A 23,426-nucleotide genomic window follows, 5' to 3' on the forward strand; every position below is an offset into this window, starting at 1 on the left:
GAGAAGCAACCAAGCAAGGTATTGAAATATTATCCAGAATCAACTAGCGTGTTTTGTATAACATGTTTTATATGCTGTGGTTTAAATACATGTTGCCAAGACCAGATGGACAAGAAAAAGAAATGTTTTTTCAGCTGTATATTATGTGTGTTTTATAGATTGGCTGTTAATACCCATGTTTCCAAAAGACATGTTATTCGGTGAAGCAGAGTGATGAGCTAAAATGTTCAAGTCTATCATCACATTGAAAAAACAAAGAAAGGAGAGCACATTACTCTTTGTGTATTTTAAACCCTTCAACCTTTAACGAAGGTAGAATTCCATGCTAATTATCATATCTATGAGGCTAGTCTAAAGTTTCAAATGGAGTCTTTTCTCTTCACTTCTTTGGGCTTTGAATGAAGGTAATTAACTGAAAGAAGTACTGTGATAGAAAAAAAAAAGTATTAAAAGCAAATAGGATTTATGGTCTGGATTTTTCTGCTTCCAACCAGAAAATCTGATGTTATCCAATGCCTCCATTTTTCTTAATATTCTTCACTATTTCCAATTTCTCTTCACAGTGAAATTAGTTCCACATAACATTAATGAAGCAAAACCAAACCCTATTCTTTGCTATTAAGGAAGAAGAACAAGATGGACAAAAGTTTAAAATATGTAACATGATTAATTTTAACTATGCATTTTTATAGTTTGCATCCCTATACTACTCATAAACCCAATTTTGTACGTCTGGCTTTCTGTTGAATTGTTTTAAAGATGGTATTCTCTTCAAATGTTTTCCTTAAGTTACTTATGCACTTTTAAACTTAACTGAGATTTAAACAAATTCTGCTTTCATTGTTAATCAAAGCGATTTAAACGGGAAAGTCCTACTAATTTGCAAAAGCACACTAAACTTTATAGATTAAAAACATTCAAATGTTTCTAGCCAAAGAGAACATCAAATTCCATTTCACTGGGTTGCTAGAAAATTATTATTTTTTAAATGGGAGAATAATTAAGAACAGATTTTTATTACTGACAGCTCAGGCAACATATGCAAGATTCAGAATAGTGACATTTGCAGTGATATAAATTTGATGCATCATTCTTCAATAGCTAGGAGACTAGTGCCAGTAACAGTAGGTAACAAAGGGCCAAATCCTGCCCTTTGAGCCATACCACACATCTCCAAAAATGTAGTGTATTAAACATTGGAAGATTAAACAGAACAATATTTTTAATTCTCAGAAAAGTGAAGCCTTTTCTAAACATTACATATGCCATGGCACATTCACTAAGTGGCGTTATTTTAGGCTAAATATGAATATTTTTAGAATCAAACTTAAATTAGACATAGCATCCTTTCAGAAGCAGTAAAAACTAAAGCAAATGTAACAAACAATTACTTGGAAAACTTAACATAGGGTTAGTTAAGTTAGTTAGTTAATATATTTGACCTGATGGCTTTGCATAGCCACATCCATTTCAACAGATCCTTGAGCTGTATTGACTTTGATAAGAATTTAGAGTAAACAAAAGTGGAAAAAGGAATGTGAATGTTTTCATCCATTTCTTCAAAGATGTGGGTATGGATACACTGGTTGAATATAAATCCAATGAATGGGTTGCATTTGTTCTTAAACGTTCCTCACCAATGACTCTGAAAGAAACTAAGCTCTCTTAAAAGAGGTCAAGTCTTCTTTTAAATTAAAAGATAGGAAAGGGGAAGTCATTCTTCATTCTGGTAGAAGGGTATCACTGATTTCTCAAAAGGATCTGTGCTGGGCTCTGTACTGCTCAACATATTCCCCTAAATTATTTGGGAATAGAAGTAGATAGCAAATTACTGAGGATTCAGCAAAGTAAAAAAAAAGGTCAATTAATAAAAAAGTTTAGGAATTTCACAGTACAGAGTGATGGGCAATAAGAAGGCAGAAAATTCAGTACATGCAACTTAATGTCCATGAAAGGAAACAGAGCTAACTGACAGAGCTAATGATATATATGTAGCTTGTATCATGCATGTATGTTTAAAAACAAATGTGTGTGCGTGTGTGTGTGTCTGTCCACATATACTGGGTTACAATTAGTGCTGGGTTACAATTAATGCTGTCCTGCAGAAATTAAGATTATGGACTTACTGTGGTAATTTCTATGAAAATATCTGCTCAATAATGATATAAAAACAAACAAACAAACAAAAAACCTATTTTACATTATGATTGGGACCTCCACACAGTATAGAGTTCATGGCTATGGTCTGATCAACAAGGCACAGAAAGATATAAAACAACTGGAAATGATAAAGGGCAACAAACACGATAACAAAAAGAACAGCTTCTGTATGAAAAGAAATTAGACTAGGACCCTTAAGAAAGGAAAGAAATATGTGGAGGAAAAACAATAGGTAGAGGAAAACATGAATAGCATGGATTAGGTGAAGACAGTACTGTTACTTAGTATTTCTCAAAAAAAAAAAAAAAATAAAATCTAAGGAGATTCATAGCACTTCTAGAACAACCAGGAAATCCTCTTTACATAATACAGTGTTAAATCATGATGCCATACTAGACCTAGAAACTCCCTAAATCAAAAAAGATCTTGTAAGATATCTTAAAGGAAGGATTACCGTAAGTCTGCCCTCTTATGCTTTATTTCTAATCATGCTATGCAGGCTGGTGTTAGAGGTCAGATACTGACATATGTGACCATGTGTGTTGACTTTGTGGCACTGTTATTGTTGCCTTCTTATAGTTTTATTAAATTGTAGTTCAAATAATGAATGCTGTTGCTCATTAAACATCAGTCATCACTTAAAACGGCTTATAACATGGACTTTCCTATGACATGTTCCAACTATGCCTGGAATCTAATTCAGGAACTCACTTATTTTGTTTCCCTAAATTGTACTCTAAAATTACACACGTCTGTATGTGTGTGTGTGTCTACCAAATACAGAGAAATAAACCAAAACAACACATATTTCTTTTTAGACAGGTTGTATTTCTAGGCAGGTTTTATTTCTTCTATGTTCTTTACATTTTATTCTAAAGATAAAATAGATTGGTGACTGTACTGGTAATGTTTTCTACGTGCTCCAATGCACGTTTCAGCTATTATAACCAGTTTTAGGATGTTATAGGTTTAGGAGACTAAAGGTTACGTTTTTTTAAAAAAAGTTTAGGAACTAACAGCAAACAATGGCAACAATGCTATACCAAGCAGCTTTTCAATCTAACCAAGTCTTTTAGTTGCCTAAATGAGAGCTGAGGTCTCATAGGTAAGCTATTATGGAGAGCACCTCAGTGCATTAGTAAAGTGTTTTTTGACTGGTGCCTTGGGGTTCTGGAGTCGGTTTGTTCTGCTCTGAGCTACGTGAAAGAGCTGAAGGCTCTCTCTTGTTTTCTATGTGAATGAGCCATTAGAGTGTGTGGGAATGTTTTCACAGCACCATGCCTCTCCTGCCCTCTTCCACAAACCAAACGACTTCACGTGTCTCCTCATATTAGCCCCATCAGTAAACAAAGCCTGCTCTCCCGGGGGAGTGCTGCTGTCAGCAGATGGTGACTAGCATGCAGAGGGGCATCTGACCCCTTGCACTCATTCCTGATGGGGGAATAAAGTCTCTAGGGAGATTACTGCCCATTTCCTCCCATCAGACAGCAGGAGGAATAGAAGTCCAAACAGAAACTTGCACAAGAGCAGACGAAGCACTGTACATTAATATGACCCCTTTATACTTCCCAGGGCATGAAGAAACACTTCGAGACTTTAAAGTTTCCTAGTGAGGAGTTTACATTATCCATTAGCTTGGCATTAGCTGAACACTTCAATATTCAAAGTGAATACACAATAGGAAAACACATTTGGAATTCATCTTTGAAGATAAAGGAAGGAAAGCAAAGTGGGGTAGGGGGTGGAAAGAAACATGATTAGAAATGCTGATTTACATAGAGAACTTTCCCTATGTAATGGAACTGGTTTGATATCCAATTTATCTTTGCAATATATAAATATTGCTGTCCTGGCAAGAGATTGAATGACTCTTATAATCTGGGGTTACTGCGCTCACTCAGGCACATTTGCATAAAAACATTGTTGGTCAGTGGTAAATCTGTCTCTGCCAGCAGTTTGTCTTCAGAGAGAAAGGGTTACTCCATTGCTAAATGTAATCAAACCCTAGTAATCATCACACTGGATTTTTTTTTGGTTCCAGTTAAAATACTGGATAAGAATATGAAAACTGGTGTGATGCCAGAGGATCCTTGAAAACCTGCTGAGCTCAATGCTCTGCACCACATGAATGCTTTAGTATCTTCTCAGAACACTGCATGTATTAAAACTACAGTTTCCCGATATGCAGGAATGTGGGGTCATTTCCATGACTGTTGTATACAATGCTAAAGATGCATTTAATGATTTAATGTCACAGTACTCATGATTTCAGATAAACAGCTTTTTCTATGTTCCTGGTTTCCAGAAATCAGTAAATCAAGACCAATCCATGCATTTATTTTTTTTTTATGCTACCTGAGAATCTACCTGAAGTAACATATGCCTCAATGTATATGATTGTTTATATCAGAGCTGTACCTAGAGGTCCAGATGATGTCAAGGCTCTGATAACTTACTGATTCACAGACATATAACAAGAAATAGCTTTTATATCCAAGAATTTATAATTTAGACAAATAAAAAAAAAAACATGGGGAAAAATGTTATTATATCCACGTTACGAAGTGAAAATTGTACATTGAGAGATTTAGGTCATGCAAAAGATTTGTTCTCAGCTGGATATATTGTGTGTAGACCCACAAGAACTATAATATTTTTTATGTTACTATGTACAGTTAAAAGCATGAGTTTGACTTCAGCAAAGTAAGGCAAAGTTAGGCACGAGTGTTAATCTGCTTGAGGGTAGGAGGGCTCTGCAGAGGGATCTGGATAGGCTGGACTGATGGGCTGATGCCAACCATATGGAGTTCAACAAGGCTAAGTGCTGGGTCCTGTGCTTGGGGCACAACAATCCCATGCAATGCTACAGGCTCAGGGAAGAGCAGCTGGAAAGCTGCCTGGCAGAAAAGGACCTGGGGTTATTGGTCAAGTGGCTGAATATGAGCCAGCAGTGTGCTCAGGTGGCCAAGAAGGCCAACAGCATCCTGGCTTGTATCAGAATACAACAGTGTGGCCAGCAGGACTAGGGAAGTGATTGTCACTCTGTACTCAGCTCTGGTGAGGCCGCATGATCACTACAAGGACATCAAGGTGCTGGAGCATGTTCAAAGAAGGGTAATGAAGCAGGTGAAGGGTCTAGAAAATAAGTCTTATGAGGAGCAGTTAAGGGACCTGGGGTTGTTTAGCTTAGAGAAAAGAAGGCTTGAGGGAGACCTTATTGTACTGTACACTTACCTTAAAGAAGGTTGCATCACAGTGGGAATCAGGCTCTTCTAAGCACCAACTGATAAGTTGAGGGGAAATGGCCTCAAGTTGCACCAGGGGAGGTTTAGGTTGGATATTAGGAAAAATTTCTTTATTGAAGGGGATGTGTGGCATTGGAATAGGCTGCCCAGGGAATCACAGAATCACAGAATGGCCAGGGTTGGAAGGGACCTTTGAAGATCATCTTGTCCAACCCCCCTGCTGAGCGGGATCACCTAGAGCACATTGCACAGAATGGCATCCAGGCAGGTTTTGAATATCTCCAGAGATGGAGACTCCACAACCTCTCTGGGCAGCCTGTGCCAGTGCTCTGTCACTCTCACAGTAAAGAAGTCCCCCTTCATATTCAGCCAGAATTTCCTGTGCTTCAGTTTGTGCCCATTGCCTCTTGTCCTGGGCGCAACTGAAAAGAGACTGTCTTCATCTTCTTGACACCCTCCCCTCATATATTTATACACACTGATGAGGTCTCCCCTCAGTTTTCTCTTTTCCAGGTTAAACAGGCCCAGTTTGCTCAGCATGTCCTTGTACAATAGGTGTTCCAGTCCTCTAGTCATCTTTGTAGCCCTCCTCTGAACTCGCTCCAGTAGCTCCATGTCCCTCTTGTACTGGGGAGCCCAGAACTGGACACAATACTCCAGGTGTGGCCTCACCAGGGCTGAGTAGGGGGGCAGGATCACCTCCCTTGACCTGCTGGCAACACTCTTCCGAATGCAGCCCAGGAAACCATTGGCCTTCTTGGCCACAAGGGCACATTGCTGACCCATGGTCAGCCTGCTGTCCACCAGCACTCCCAGGTCTCTCTCTGCAGAGTTGTTCTGCATCAGGTCAGCCCCCAGCCTGTACTGGTGTTTGGGGTTATTCTTCCCTAGGTGCAGGACCCTGCACTTGCCCTTGATGAACTTCATGAGGTTCCTCTTGGCCCAACCCTCAGGGGACATGCTAGCTACAGGTCTCCAACTAGACTCCGCACCACTAAACACAACAGTCTGAGCTCTGCCATCCAGCCAATTATCAATCCACCTCACTGTCCAGTCACCTAGGCCATGATTACAGAGCTTGTCTATGAGGATGTTATGGGAGACAGTGTCAAAAGCTTTGCTGAAGTCAAGGTAAACCACATCTACTCTCTCTCCTCATCTACCCAGCTAGTCATCTCATCATAGAAGGATATCAGATTGGTTAAGCATGATTTCAAGTGGTTGAGTCACTACCCCTGGAGGTCTTCAGGAAATGTGTAGATTAAAAATTTAGTAGCATGGTTTAGTGGTGGACTTTAGTACTAGATTAAAGGTTGGACTAGATGTTTGTAGAGGTCTCTTCCAATTTGAATTATCTTATGATTCTATGACTTGGCCAAGATCACACATGAAATTTTTGCCAGAGACAGGAAATAAGTCAACAACTGCTGAATTTCAACACTCTGATTTTAAGAATCTATTCTCCCTCTTAATATTGACTTTAAGAATATATATGTTGAGTCTGATGTCTATAACATTAGACCCAGTTTTGACTATTTGAGTTTGCTTGTAAACATTAAAAAACTCATATGGCTGTATATATCTATTTCATGGCACTATTTATTCCCATCTCAAGTCTTTTCTCTGGCCTTCATGTTTTTTTTTTTTTCTTTTTTTTTCCCTGTTTTTAAAATAAAATGAAACAAGCTAAGCCTGCCTCTTAGTTTGAGGAAAGGAAGAAATATCACTGCTGTAATTTCCACCCTAGTGAGATACTCATACGATGATAACAAACTAAACAGATATTTTATACATATATAAACACACAGACAAGCACACATATTTTATACCTATGAGTACATACACACATATGATATATACCCAGATGTATGCATATGCAAGAAGTACCGTACATTTTTGTTCTACCATCTGAATTGATGACGCTCTAAATAGCTTAAATGGGGTAAAACTGAAAGAGCGCTATTTTTGATACTTAAAATGAATGCAATCAATAAAATCCTGGCTGTGCTGAATTCAGTGGCAAAATTCGCACAGACTTCAGTGGGGCCCAGTTTTCACACAGTATCTTCTGTACTGAGTCATTGCAGCACAGAGACACTGTCCTCTGATGGAATTGTTTAACAGATATAGCTCAAACTACTACTGTATACTGGATTTTATTCTTTTTTTTTTTTTGGGGGGGGGTATATAATCATCTCCTGACTCCCATTAATCATTGAATGACAAGTTTCTCAAGTAGGAGGGCAAACAAGTAAAAACCAGTCCTCCTAATTAAATATTTTATGAAACTTTTTAATGTGCACAGAAGGCCTTTGTAAAATTAAGTGATTTATTTATTTATTTATTAAGCTTACCAGGGGAAGGAGAGGAGAATTCTTAAAAGAAAACTTCCTGATTAATAGTGAAAGAATAAAAATAGAAAAACAAACAAACAAAAAACAAACCACATACACACACACCCTGGATCATTCAAATTAAATGACTTTAACTCAAAAACTATACCCAAATACCAACGTTCAACATTCGAAACAAGAAGTTTCATCCTCCACTTCAGGAGATCATTATGGATAAGTCTTTCATGGTAAAGCTTGACTGACAAAATGTTTTCTTTTTTATAGATTTATTCTTTTAATAGTTTGAGGTACAATTGCATTGAACATACTGCTGCACCAGAAAGCCCCCTATTATTTTAATCTGTATTCTTTTAAAAGTTATTTGTTCAAAAGGATTTCAGTGTGTTACTCTTATACCCCCTTCATCCAACAGAACAAAAGCTGTTCTATGAAAGGAGTCTAAACTTGGACAAACCGTAAAAAAAGCAAAGTTCCTCTCTGTTTTTATCAAATTTGATTGCTGCAGCTGTTCCCAGTTTCTGTATTTTAAAAATAGCCTTATTCAGTGCTTGTTGGCTAAAGGCCAGAGTACCATTAGAACATGCTGTACGGAAAACCTCTATTCAGTTACAGATACAGAAATATATTTAAGATCAGTGGGGGTCATCTGCCGCAAACACTTGTATGGGGGAAAATGGAATTTTAATGTGCTTGGACTGCTCACCACTTTTAACAGATATTTAAGAACTTAAAACCGGATATCTTTCTATTTGTATTGGTACTCATATTACTGAGCATCAGGTACAATACAATATGAGCAAGTCAAGATCATTTCAACTAACAAAAATAGATCTAATTCTCAAATTACTTCTTAGTAGTTCTGGCATTCACTTTAAATGGCTCCCAGTAATATCGGATATTTGATTAGCCTATAAAAATGCCACAGCCTAGAAAAGAAAAATACAGTAATATTGATGGAAATGTAGAAATCTGATCAATGAAAAACAGCTTTGATTTGTACATTTCTAAGAGGACTAGTACTAACAGGGGAAACGTTCCCTTTCTACAGGGCAGCAAATTCTGATAATGTCATTATTCCTATATTTATCCACCAAAGAGTTTTGTTGTTGTTTGTGTGTTTTGTTATCCAGCAGAAAGAAATCTTGATTCCATTTACATAAGTATTAAAACTCATTTTGTTTAAAGTGGTAATGAGTTCCAAGAACTCATAAACCTCCTAAAGATTATTATTATTCTTTTACTTCAAGAGAACCATTTCCATTTGCGTCCTCTACTGTTCTGGTATTCCATGGTGTTTGGAGATCATAGAATGAAGAATAGATACCGGTTTGAACAACAGTAGTTTTCTGCTATTAACCAAGACTCTAACCCCAGGAAAACATTCTGAAAGCCAGTGACATATCATAGATCAACATTTTTATGATGGTCTAAAATGTCTATGTCAAAGTATTCAAGATTATATGTTTTTACTGCACCTGAAACAGGAGCCTGCAGCATGGTAGAGTATCCAAGGTCATTATTTGGATAGGTACTAGTCAGAAAGAAACCACAGGAGAGAGAGTGTCAAAATAGTCTACATGAAATTGTTGAGACCCTAAGTTCTTAGCAGTTGGTTGGACTCCTTTCTGTGACGCCACTCTCTCAGTACCCAAGCTATTTTCATTAAATAAATGCTTAAATAACTATCTGGATTGCAGGTTCAACTAAAAACTTTGTCCACACTTTCTCTGCATATAGAAGGAGCAGGAGACAATTGAATTAAGTCATGTCTAATGAACTCTGAGGCAGGTGTTTACATTATCTAAGTAAAACAGAAAATCTTCCTAAATTCCCTGCAGTCAGTTAACGTAAAGAATCTTTGATTTAGTTCCCCAGTAAATCACATATGTTTGGTACTGTCAGAGGAGACCTAGGATTTCCAGGACACTCACACACTGTCGACAGGCCTGACACAGAAGCTACAGAGAAGCAGATGAAAGGATGGTATCTTGAGAGTAACTCTACTGGTGTTAGGATCTTATATGGACAATTGAAGAGAGCTTGAAATTTTGTACTAAGATGACACTTCATAGAACATCCCGAGTTGGAAGGGCCCCAAAAGGATCATTAAGTCCAACTCCTGCATCTGCACAGTACCACTCAAAAATCAGACAATACATCTGAAAGTGTTGTCCAAATGCTTGAACTCCAGCAGGCTCTGTGCCACTTCCCTGGGGAGCCTGTTCCACTGCCCAACCACCCTCTTGGTGAAGAACATATTCATTACATTCAGCCTTAACCTCCCTTGTCCCAGCTCCATGCCGTTCCCTCGGGTCCTATCGCTGGTCACCAGAGAGAAGAGATCAATGCTTGCCCCTCCACTCCCCCTGTGAGGAAGCTGTAGGCCAACATGAGTACTCGATTCCAAGAGGAGACTTCCTCTTCTCTAGGCTGAACAAACCCAGTGACCTCAGCTGCTCCCCATACATCTTGCCCTCTAGACCCTTCATAATCTTTATAGCCCTCTTTTGGACTCTCTCTAATAGTTTTATGTCCTTTTATACTGTGGTGGCCAAAACTGCACGCTATACTTGAGGTGATGTCACACCAACACAGGGTAAAGCAGGACAATCACTTCCTTTGACTGGACAGTAATGCTGTGCTTAATGCACACTAAGATAAGTTTGGCCCTTTTGGCTGCCACGGCACACTGTTGACTCACATTCAGCTTGCCTCATGTTCAACTTGCCATCAACCAAAACACCCAGATCCCTTCCTGTGGGGCTGCTCTCCAGCCTCTCATCTCCCAGTCTGTATATCCATTCAGGGTTACCCCTTCCCAAGTGCAGAATCTGCCACTTGCTCTTGTTAAACTTCATATTGTTGGTGATTGCTCAGATCTCTAATTTGTCAAGATTTCTCTGCCAGGCCTCTCCACCCTTGACAGAGTCAACAGGTCCTCCTAAATTAGCATTGTCTGCAAACTTACTCAAAAACCTTCTAGTCCTACATCCAAGTCATTTATGAATTTACTATACCCCTTTGAGCCTGAACTGTCAGCCAATTTTTCACCCATTGTATTATGTATTCATCTAGCTGTATGCTGGACATTTTTGTCTAGAAGGAAACTGTGGGAAACAATATCAAAAACTTTACTGAAATCCAAAAAGATTACATTAACTGGCTTCCTTTGGTCAACTAGATGGGTGACTTCAAGAAAGGCTTTTCAGTTTCCAACTTTACCAATTCACCTTCATTATATATCTTTGTTTAAGTTCCTTTACTAGGAACAATAGAAATAGTACATATATAAGATTACAGTTTTTCAGTCCAGACTGAATTTGAGAAGCTTCTGGGGATAATTTAGTGCTTGGTATTCTAGGTGGGGCATGACAGGTCATGCTGTTGTGTTTCTTATGTTGTTAATTCTATTTTATGTACTGTTTGTACAACATATGCTATATATTGTTTGACAATAATTCTAGGGAGAATTAATGTTCTTCATTGTGCCAACTGCTACAGATGAAAAAGAAAACTTTCAGGATGGCAAGTCTCAACTCCAGTTCAAAACAGAATGTGCAACTTCATATTAAAAACAAGTTGGGAACAATCATGCTGGGTTGGTTTTCGTTTTATTGATCAATTAGACACTGGAAAATAAGGGTGGGAAGGCTGTTGTTGTTTTTTGTTTGTTTTTGTTACATATGTCAATGTGGAAGGACAGAAGATTGTTCATGACTATCTGGGAAGTTTCACTTCCCAGGTTACTTTCAACATAGAAATATAAGCAGAATTTTTAAAGGACCATAATTTTAGTCTCTGTCCAACCAATCATTTAAGAAAGTATATTCAGTATTATCGAATAGACTACATGTGAATTACAACCATGACTATTAAGTGCTTTGTTTATTCAGGCCTATCTCTATGGTAACTACCGTAGTATTCTAAAATCACACACCATAATTATAAAGCAAAATAAATAAGTTTGTGTGCAACAAATGGGTTAGCATTTACATATTTGAGGCATCCAAAATTCAGTTTTATTTGTATAATACACTGTGCGATTTATTTTGGAAAAAAAAAAAAAAACAAACATCATTATAATTCATGCATGGTAATAGTAGCTGAACATTCTTTTTCACGACACTCTTTTACACTAGGATCAGTGGCACAAGGGGACTGGCAATATTTTAAGGGAATTGAAGGAAGCAGAAGATTAAGGTGCACTAATATACTAGTGGTCTTTGGATTACAGAATTTATATATGCTATGCTGAGCTAAACAGAAACCTAAATGTTACACATATGAAGTGGTACAACAAGAACATCTGTGTTGGGAGACTGAACTGGCATGGCTAGCACCTCCAGCGCCAGGTGCAAGGGAAATTTCAGTACAGTTGGAGAAATTTTGACTGCTAGCATTTGTATGCATCAGATTCTCTCTCCTCTTCCTCCATATTCCATTAGAGTACTTATCTGGTTTTAGATTCTAGCATAGCAAAAGACAGGTTGTAATCTTTCCATTCCTGGATCCTAGCCACCTTTTTAATTTTTATATATTTTTTTAATTTGGGTTTTGCTTTTCCTAGGATCATGTGGACAAAGTTAATAGTATTTTTAAAAATATGGCTAACAAAATAAGCATTTTTTCCCCTTGAAAGGAAGAACAATACCTTTGATCTATTGAAAGATGATCAAAATGCCTGTAGAAAAATCTTTTCCTCTCTAAGAAACTAAAAGTTGGATTGAAACTTTGCTTTTTTTTTCTTGAGAAATATGTCCACTCTCCTGAGAAATTTTAAATTTTCATGAAAAGTCACTTAAAAAAAAAATCAACCTTCAAAATAAAATTAAGATTTTTATTTCAAATTCAAGTGACATACCTGATTCATATAATATCAGTGACATTTGGCAGAGGACCTAAAATATCTGAAAGAACAAGCTGGTTTCAGTGATTGCTACGAGATGCCAAAACATTCACTTCTGATGTACTTATTAAAGTCCAATCTTAATAAACTTTGAAATATGGGAAATTCCTACAGAGTACATTGAGGCCACGACTTCTTTCTGTATTAAGTGGCTCAGGTTCAATCTTTTATTTCTTAATTAGAAAAAGTTTTCAGAAGTCAAAGCTGAAAACTGTTACAAAACCCACCACTGGATCATGTCAGTTCAGGTGGAAGTCAATAAAAGCTAAAGCTGTTCCCCCCCAAAAAAATAGGAAAAGGAGGAAAAAAATAAAATATGGAAATATGAGGATTGTGATGAAGATTGTGTTTGAATTCTAGGATGAGTAGATTTGTAGATGCACTGTTAACATGTTTGAATCAAAACTCTACGTCTTTTATTTGTCCAGCACTTCTAACAAGACCAGAATTTCTATTCAAAAGAGAAAAGAAATGTTGTCTCTGGTACAGCTGGATATATTGTGATTTGAAGGAATTTCTTCAGAAACATTTTTGGAAAACTGTTTCTTCCTCTTGTAAGTTTTAAATCAACTCTTTCCATCTCTAGGCACTGAAAAAAACTCCTGAATATGTCTAATAAATAATCTAAAAATGGAAAGGACAAATTATTTAAAGTCTACACTTTTCTGCGAATTGGGAGTTTGTTTCACCATACAGTAAATTATCTTTGCTGAATTCTAACAAGGTATGACAAAAATGTAATAAATACAAATAAATCCACAGGGAACAGACTCAAAAAAGAATGCAAAAGGTTGTTTTTAGAAAAAAAATGCTATAACAATTTTTAAATCCCAAGTTAATCATTTTTTCTTGTTACTTCAGTTCCAATGCCAGATTCCTTCATTATTTTTTGACCTGATATGAAACACCATCTGGCAAAAGTATGTTGCAATTCTACATAAATGAAATAATTGGTTGGTTGCTTTAAAATATATTTCATAAATAAGTGTTATTATACATTAACAAAACTCACTTCATTCCAGTTCTGTGTTCTATTGCTGAGTTATGACTTCTTGTACGCCTAGAGGACCTGGGATTCCCAGGGAGCCTTGCTAAGCAGTCACGAGCCTGATCAGCTTCCACAGTCACAGAAAATCAGATGCATAATAAATATGTTTCATTTATATTTATGGTATGCATTATTATTATTATTGCAACTACTGTTAGACTAGGGTAGCACCAGAGACCTCATAAGAATTACTGTCCTTAAACATTACAGTTTAAGGGTCCGAATGGATCTGTGACAACAGATTACAAACCATATGGCTGATAGGGTTACCATATAATAGGCCAAATGGCTGTGGTTATTCAAGACTCATTTTGAAAGTGGATCAGGTTTCCTTCTCATGGGACATCTCAAACACACTTCAAAACATCTTTAGAATATTTTTGGCCAAATTTTCAGTTTACAACCACATAGATGTCAAGGCCTGAGGAGATCATCCTATTGCTGGACTCTGAAAATTCAGGTTGGACCTTCATACCCACAGAGTCTCATCTGCCAGTCAGTGGGATCTTCTAATATATCACCCTAGGCATACATCACCAGAGGAATCAGGCCAGAAGAGACAAAGAAGAAGTCATGGAGTAATTGGATACGTTACAATGTTTCTCCTCAACAAGTTATGACAAACATGGAGTAACAGTGAAAAACGAAATATTTGCTGGTTATGAAAAGGGGTATACAAAACAGCAGTTGGTTGTGAACAAACATTTTGCAGCTATAAAGATACAGCTGCTTCAACTGACTGAAAATGAAAAGGAACAATGCTTTAGGGTATATGAAAGATCTCACAACTGACAGATTACATGGAAAAAAAAAAAAAAAGACTTCCTAACAAAGCATGAGTACTCATAGTCCTCTTTCCATCCATTTCTAACATACAAAATTTCTCCGAGTCTAGAGTCCTAGGTAAGTGTGCCATGCACTAGATGAAAATCTGCTCACAGCTGTTGAAACCAGTTTATTCTGTATGCCTATTTTTGTCTTACATTAAATATTCATTTATTGATGTTAGACTTATGAAAAATTTAAACACAATTTTAATCCTCCCCTATATGAATAGGGGAAATTAAAGGAACAGGGATTTCCTGGTTTATAGGTATGAGTGGTACAGCTTGTGATATTTTCAAAAAAGGACAACAATATCAGGTAGTCAATGAGAAAGAATGTTTTGCACATCACCTAAATATTTAACTACAATATCAGATTATGTTAATCATATTTCAAGAGTTGGGTTGAACACATTGAATTGTACCATCAACCCACATGAATAAAAGCTTTATTTAATAATTGTAAAAGCTGCCATTTGCTACTTTTAAAATATCTAATTTCTCACGGCCTTTACTCGATAATGGTCACTAGAGTTACAAAATGCTAAAAATATCAATGTTCTTGAAAATATTATTTGAGTCCTTATTGCAGAAAATGAAACATCTGTAACATTGTATGACAGTTATCAGCTTCTTATAATTTCTGGCAATGTTCAGTTAGAAAGGCTTTAAAAAGCAAGGAAAAATACTGGTGTTTTGACTTCTAAGAAACTGTTTTGTATACAACTAATATAAAGGGAATTGCCAAGTTAATACAAGCATAAAATTCAGAGGTTTGTGTTATTTTATTTAATTTTTAATTTGGGAAAAAAAATAAAACAACAAACAAACAAAAAACAAGCTGTTGCAAAATCTAAAACCAATGGAGCATTCCAGGTATTTTATTTTAATTAAACTGGAAGCATATTGTCAAATTCAACAGATAAACAAAATAAGAGTGTAGAAAAAAAAAAAATCCCTCTACAGTTAGTATTTGAAAAGTCCAACTACTATTCTTCATCCTGCTTTATGCAATGAAGATCAAACAAAATCAAACTCTAAGAACAAGCATTCACTCAAAGGCAAGCACAGAAAAAGTTCAACAAAAGTTTGACTCAACTCATGTTCAGATATAATGAGAACTGGACCCAGTCCTAAATCTTTTGAATAAATGAAAAAGTATCCTCTCAGAATAAAATAAAATTAATCAATGCTATTTTGGTTATAGCATGAAAAACAATCAAAAACAAAGAGGAAGATAAAAGGAGAATAGTGAGGGAAAAGAGTTAATTGCTAAGTTTTGAGATATTTTTTTCCATCATATGTTTTCTACCAAAATATCCTAGAACAAGATATGCTAATTCCCAGTGCTTAAACAGTTCTTTATATCATCAAAGCACAGTATACACACTGAAGTTCATGGCACTTTCCATGGAAAATACAATGTACAACACTTTATGGAGTCTAGAAAATTGTTGTCTTCACAGGAGGATTGAATTGAGGTTAGACTGTCTGAATATTTGCACTTCCTATGTTTTGAGTTCTAACTCTATAGCCTTGAAATTGTTCTTTTAACTTACTTTTTATTGTCAGTGTACATAAAACACCTCATAAAATGAATTTGCACCATTATCCACATGGATATACAGTAAACGTTTCATATATATATATATTTTTTTTTGTTGTTGTTGTTTTTGTTTCTTATCCCTACTACTTGCCATTTTTTTAAATCACTTTTTTAGTTTTGTTGTTGTTTGTTTTTTAATTGCCAAAACTACTGGTTAAAGATTTAATTAAAGCATTATCAAACCCAAACTACATTTTTGTTTTGCTTTGTTTTGCTTAGCTCCCATCACATACAGATTTTTCTGCTGCAAAATTTTAGCTGCAAAGGCTAAGACAAAGATGTACTACTGCTTTTTCTGTTCTAATTTTCAGCATTTCACAAAATAGGACTATATTTTGAGGCTGTATCATAGGATTCATGGCTACTGCTAATAATATGAAGTATAGATCTGTATTTGCACTCTGCTCACAGGCCTGCCTGTTCTGTAGGAATGAAACAATCACCATGTATTTGGTATCTTAACTGCCTAAATGGATGTAATTTTATATGAGTTATATTACTAATGTAATAAATGATCACTTAAACACTTTCATTTTATTTTTATCTCTTAATTGCAGAGTGACAGGGAGAAAAGTCAGAGGTTTTGAATTCTCTTCAGCTGGACTGTGCAAGTGCTGTGTAACTTCAGGAAAGATGCCATATCCCATTTACAACCTTGGTTAGGTTGTACCTATTGAATTAATAGGACTATGTAGAGTTGCTATACATCTTGATTCTTCTAGATCTTGTGGGAATGGGGATGACTTAATTTATACACATTCTCACAAAATTTTCCAACAGCTCCAGTTTCACATGTGAGATCAATGATCAGCCTTGATCATCAACGAAGCACTGAGCAGAATGTGTTTTTTTGTTTTTGTTGTTTGTGCCATACTCTGTTCCTCATAATTCTGCTATCTGATTAGGCTCCTTAGGAGGTACTGGAATATACATAAATAATAAGCAAGAGGAGACAATTTTTCTAAAAAAAATAATTGCTACTATTAATCTAAGAGATTATGATGTAAACTACACATTTCATATTGCTCTGCTAACTCCCAAGGGAGCTTTGTCAAAAGAGAACAGCTACACATATGCGCACAAGGCAGTGTCATTGAGCATAGCTCCCTCACCAGTTCAGCAAAAATTTCGTCCCAGACTGATAATTTATTTTGTATTTTCCTTGGCTGACTTGTGAAATGTTCCTCACATAAATAACCCAGCCTTCTTGCAAATGCTGGCTTATTTTTCACAATTATTTTTTCCATCCATGGGGATTTTATTCAGCATGAGTGAATGAGTACAGTTATGAAGGAAATTCATAGTATTAAGGAAAACCCTGAAATTCAGTTATTAATCTTGCACACGGTCTTCATAATTTTTTCAAGCTGACTAGTGCTTGTTCATCTGGACAATGCCAATGATCTCTTTCTAGGCTGACCATCATAAAGCCACTTGTAGCATGGCAGTAGCATGGCTTTTCTCCGAGCCTGTGGATGTGCCTGCAGCTCAATAGGACTATTCACATGAACAGATGTTACTCAACGTGAATACTGGTTGCAGAATTAAGCCTGTCCTTGCTCTTCCTCTTGCTACAAACATCAGCTGCTCAGATATCCAGGCTTCTTCTTTTTTTTTTTTTTTTTTAAATGGCTTTTTGCCATACACAAAGCATGTGGATTTCATATTTCATTTAAATTCATTTTTTTTTTTTAATCCTCCAGTCTTCCATTAGCACTTATATAAACTAATGTTTTTATTCTTCTCCATGCAGTTTATTGTATGAATGATGATAAAAGATTGAAGTCCAGTTAGTTGCTTGGCATGAAATTTTGTGGCATTCAAAGACATAGGCAGACAGATAACCCTCTGTCAGTCCATATTTAAATATATATTTGAATGGATATGGAAGCTTGTTGGACTAACTTTGAATTTTTATTCTCATACACACAAGAAAAGCTGATAAAGCTAGAGATTATGTTTGGCTTGATATGTTTTATTTTCATCCCAGCATGATTTCTGTCCATACCAACCTCACATATATTTAAAAGTCTTAACCATTAGAAAAAAAATACAAGAATTATTAGGCAGTTACTTTATTATACTAAACACCTTACAATATTTCCTTATCAAAATATCCTCCTCACTTTTAACCAAATTATGACTGTTGCAATCTAGATTTGCTTTTGTTGTAAGACACTCCAACATAAGACCTGAAATTATGACTTATGCTTGCTTGGATAAATAAATAAAACATTGTATTTGAAAATGAATAGTAATAATAATATTTCCCATACTTTTGGCCCTCTCATTTGAAGACTGAAGGCATTTTATTTAGCATTTTACTTTTGGGTGATGACCAAAATCAATCATTGATATTAGTATTTTTATGTCTGTTTACATTTTGAAATCTCTCCATCTTGAGTCTGTGCTGAAAGCACAGCTGAGGTTCAGATACAAGCTGGAAAAGGTATAAAAAGATCCTCTAATATTGAACAGGAAAAATACTTGAAGACATAGAGCTTTACAAGTATCAACTGTACACCCAGGTTTAAAGACCATAAGGTTTGTGGGGCTAATTTATATTTGTGTATTCTTTGCTTTTCTTCATTATATAAATTCAGAAATTCTTTCAATTATTTCTCTTTGTTACAAACCATGAACCCAGTAGTCTAGGAATAAAGTTCTTGAAGGAGAAGTTTAAGCGAAATAAATTTCAGATACAGCTGGACCCGGTAGTCCAATCTGCCAGTTTACAACTACTTGGCAAACTATTTGCTCTTCCTCAGACCCCTGGTACATCACCTGTTCTTAACAACTTATCGGAGTTATGTTGAATGGATCCACAACTTATTCTGACAGTTCTGTAAGAACTCTTAACTGAACATCATCTGGCCCCGCTGATTTACAAATATATTTAGTTTTTCTAGGTTTTCTTTTACTTTCTTATCATTCATTTCAAATAATCCTCATTAAAAATTGACTCACTGTGCTTTCATACTAAGAAAGAAAACAAACCTGCGCAGGGGGTGAAAGGGAGGAGAAGAAGAAAAAAAATAAAACAAATAAAACAATGTCCCCCCAAAACAAACAAAATGCTGTAAAGCCTTCAAAACAAATCTTGATGAACATTGCCAAACAAAAACAAAAACAAACTACCTCCCCCCCCCAAACAAACAAACAAAACCTAACCAACCAAAAAACAACTGTGAATTCCCTGATTCTTTTCTTGGTTAGTACCAAAACAGGCCAAGCAGGTGCAGATGTTTGTAAATGAATATGCCACCTAACACATGAACAAATGAATAATCTTGTTTAGCAGGTACAGCCACACTTGCCAACAAACGAAGAAATTTGGAGTACTTGATATCCCCTACCCTTCTCCTTCCATTTCTACAAATTACTTGAAATAATCTAGAAATAGTGCTGACAGTTCCTTAAGTACCAGAAGGGTAAGAAGATTCAGAATAAACCTATTTCTCCCAAACCAACTCCTCAATAGTAATGACAATTTTCTATGGTAAAATAAACACTACATTTTTTTATAGTCTATGAATTATGCTGGATTTCATAAATCACTATCTCCCACTTCTTTTGGAAAGTATTCTCTCACCTAGTATTTTCTGTTAGCAACAAAATTCATAATATATATTTACTGGTGCCCCCTCCTCCCCCCCCTTTCTTTTTTCCCTTCTCCTATTTCATATTATTTCTTTCACTCTCTTGGTTTACTGAGAACCATGCTAGTACTGCTAGTACCAGAATTGCCATCTGCTCTGCCTTTATTATTATATCATTCCTTTTATGCCTTCTTCCATGTCCTGTCACCTCTTACTAACACTGCTTATTGGATCCTGGCACACTGCTTCTTTTAATCTCACAGTATCTCCTTTTCAAATACAGTATGTTTCCATCCTCTTTAAACTTATCTGCTTTATTCATTATTATAACAGATTGGGATCCATTGCATCTTAATTCTAGCACCTTGTTCAGGGGGCACTGGAAGACTGGAGGAGAAAGTGGATGAGGAGATTGGCATATCCAGCCCTCTCTAACAACACATATCTAAATAAGTTCAATGGCTCATCAGCGAAGAGATATCTATGCCAACAAATACTTCCTTCCACATGGGATCTCCTCCTTCCAGACATGTTACGAGGTGGGCACTGGTGGATCAATGTTGCTTTATATTAGGAAAGAAAATTATAGCCACAGCAGCAGCACTTACTGACTAGATTCTGGTACAAAGATCCCTCTAAAGTTTAAACCATAGAATGGCTCAGGTTGGAAGGGAAGACCTTAAAGATCATCTAGTTCCAACCCCCCTCCCATAGGCAGGGATGCCACCCAATAGATCAGGTTGCCCAGGGCCTCATCTGACCTGGTCTTGAAAACCTCCAGGGATGGAGCATCCACAGCTTCTCTGGGCAACCTGTTCCAGTGCCTCACCACCCTCTGAGTGAAGAATTTCCTCCTAATCTCTAATTTAAATCTTCCCTCTTTTAGTTTAAAACCATTCCCCTCGTCCTGTCATTATGTGATTGAACAAAGTGTCACTCTCCATCTGTTTTCTAAGTCCCCTTTAAGTACTGGAAGGCTGCAATGAGGTCACCCCGGAGCCTTCTCTTCTTTAGCCCTAGCTTTTTCAGTCTTTCTTCATAGGAGAGGTGCTTCAGCCCCTTGATCATCTTTGTGGCCCTCCTCTGGACCCACTCTAACAGATCAACATCCTTGTGCTGGGGATTCCAGAAACCATACAGAGTAGTGTCTAACAACCAGCTTCCATCATATGTTGAGGGATGGTCATTGTGTAACCAAAAAGATATTATTCAGAAAGAAAGCAAGAAAAACTATTCCTGAAAACATGAAATGTGGATTCAACCACATGCAGACTTGGAGTGCAGAACCCAGAAATCTTTCCTGGGTGAGGACACTAGCAAGAACTCCCTAGCAGAAAATGTAAAGGGCCAGCAAAAATTATCTGTGCTCCTGACTAAAATGATATTTCGGTCTCTCACTGCTTGAATTGAGTCACAACAGAGCTTGGGGTAAGAAATGCACTTCTGTCTCCCCAGATTAATACTTGTATTCACTGGCGTATCAGCAGCCAACTGAGCAGGTAGTTTTGGAAAATGAGTCTCCTGAGTTTTACTGCCTAGAGGGTCTAGACACTGGAAGAAATTAAAATGTATTGACTCTGTCCATATTTTAGATGGATTTTAGGCACCTACATTTCCAGTTAAGTAGGATTTAGATTCATGTGATTTCAGCTATTAATACTAATATTTTGATATTAAAATTGATTTCAGAGAATTGATGGTGCTTCTGCCTCCTGCAAACCTTACCAATTGCCTTGAGGCATAGTGAAGGGTTATACTAGAGACTAATTTATTTGAATGCCAAACACCTAAGAATTATGCCTTTAGTTTTTTAAAAGTCAAAGTTTATCTTGAAAATATAAGTGTTTAAATTAAATACAAACTATTAAAGTCTGATATGTGCTTATTGTACTTTTACGAATTGAACACTAAGATGAGGTTTAAAATATGTTGCTTGTCCTTGAAACTCCCTGAATGTCAAGTTTTGGCCTGAGGAATTTCTGTAGCTGGATTATAAACTCTAGGTAGAGTGATGAAAACACTGAATTATTGTGTAATAGACCACGACAGTATAATACTCCACTGATCTGAAAGAACACTGCACCGTATGGTGGAAACAAAACCACTCCTTCAGCAAATACTGAATGAAAACAATAATTGATACAGATCTGAGGGACATGGAGAATCATGCTGGAAAATAATACCCTATGGCAGTGGACAGCAAACTAGTTTTTATCTGATTTCAAAGAGGTAAAAGAAAAATGACATATTTTACCCTGCTCCCCTGTTTAATGTGTGCTGTTTTGTAATACTGTGCCTTGGGCCCAATAAGGATTTAAGAAGTTCTACCTGAGTACATGCTATGCTAGTCTGTTACACATGGTATAAATCTTTTCTTTCACCAAATTGATCTGTTTGATTGTCAGGGCTTTGTAACCTGGCTAGATACATACACACAATGAGTATCAAAAGTCAATGAGATGCATATTAACATGTTCTGAACTATAAGACAGCAACAAACCTTCAAAGAGCAGACATTCTATAGTGATGGAAACACGGTCAAAGGAAGCTTTTGCAGTAGGGTGTATAGTTTCACATAGTGAAGAATCGGAGAAATTTTTCCCCAAAGAAAAATAATGCAAAAGAGGGATGTGAGGAAGTAAAAGCATAAATACTTATATTACACTTGCATAAAGAAAAGCATTTGAGAAAAATAAATAAATAAGCTCTGATCTCTTAACTGATCCAGGAAACAATTCAATTAAAGCAATCAACATGCCAGATCTCCCTTCCTGATTTGCTTAAGTAAGTTTATATTTGCTAAAGTAGAATTAGATTGTGTATATATGCGAGTGCTTCCCTCCACCTCTTCTCCCGCAGGGAAAATCAAACTTAACAAGTGGTCATTTAGCAAATGTCATGGGGGATTAAAAAACCTTGGGTTCCCAGAACTTTGACTACATTAACTATAGGATTTGTATGCATTAAAGCCACAGATCTGGATCAGATTTAATTCAGCCACCTCTTTGCTAGCTCATATAACTAAACTTCAGTTGCTTCAAGTATTGCTTTTGTCAGGAACTCCGCATTTGTTCCACAGCAGCCGTAGTTTTTTTTTTTTTAACTTGGTTCTATTCTACCCCAGAAGTTGAAACATTGTATCCCTTAGTGTATCCTATCACTTTTTGAAATGACTGCAAAAACAAGACCCATACAACTAAAACAACAACAACAATAATAATAAAAATCTAAATTAACTATTCTGGTTATGAGGATGAAGTACGATATGATGTTATTTTTACCACTTTGAAACAGAAATCCCCAGAACCAGTCAAACATTTCTTCAAGTTTGATAAAGTGTTAAAGATCTGTAACGTAACCAAAGCTTATAGAAATGATAAAAGATAGATTTTTTAGACAGAGAAGATTATGTCTTTAGAGAAGGGAGAGAAAACACTCCTTAGTGCATGCTACTACAAAAGAAAATACAGGAATAGCAGTGATAGCTACAGCAGAGCACACTGATAATGATTAGAGCATTCTCTGATGCTCTGGAAGACTTTCTGCACACCGAGTACAACACCATACTGAATGGACCCAGAATCCGCAGACTTAGCAGGAATAAACTTGAAGTACCAGTAACATTATTATATGCTAAGTTAAATTCCGTTTCCAATCAATTCATACGATAAGGTAAGGACGTCT

The 23,426-nt window shown here is 36.4% G+C and overlaps 1 protein-coding gene across 5 annotated transcripts in view; it reads right to left on the reverse strand.

The window, feature by feature from the left end:
* The window catches only part of DGKB (diacylglycerol kinase beta), a 347,040-nt gene that overhangs the window by 15,516 nt on the left and 308,098 nt on the right, over positions 1–23,426 (reverse strand). The window lies entirely within an intron of this gene.

Source organism: Cygnus atratus, chromosome 2 (genome assembly GCF_013377495.2).
Source record: "Cygnus atratus isolate AKBS03 ecotype Queensland, Australia chromosome 2, CAtr_DNAZoo_HiC_assembly, whole genome shotgun sequence".
Taxonomy (NCBI): Eukaryota; Metazoa; Chordata; class Aves; order Anseriformes; family Anatidae; genus Cygnus; species Cygnus atratus.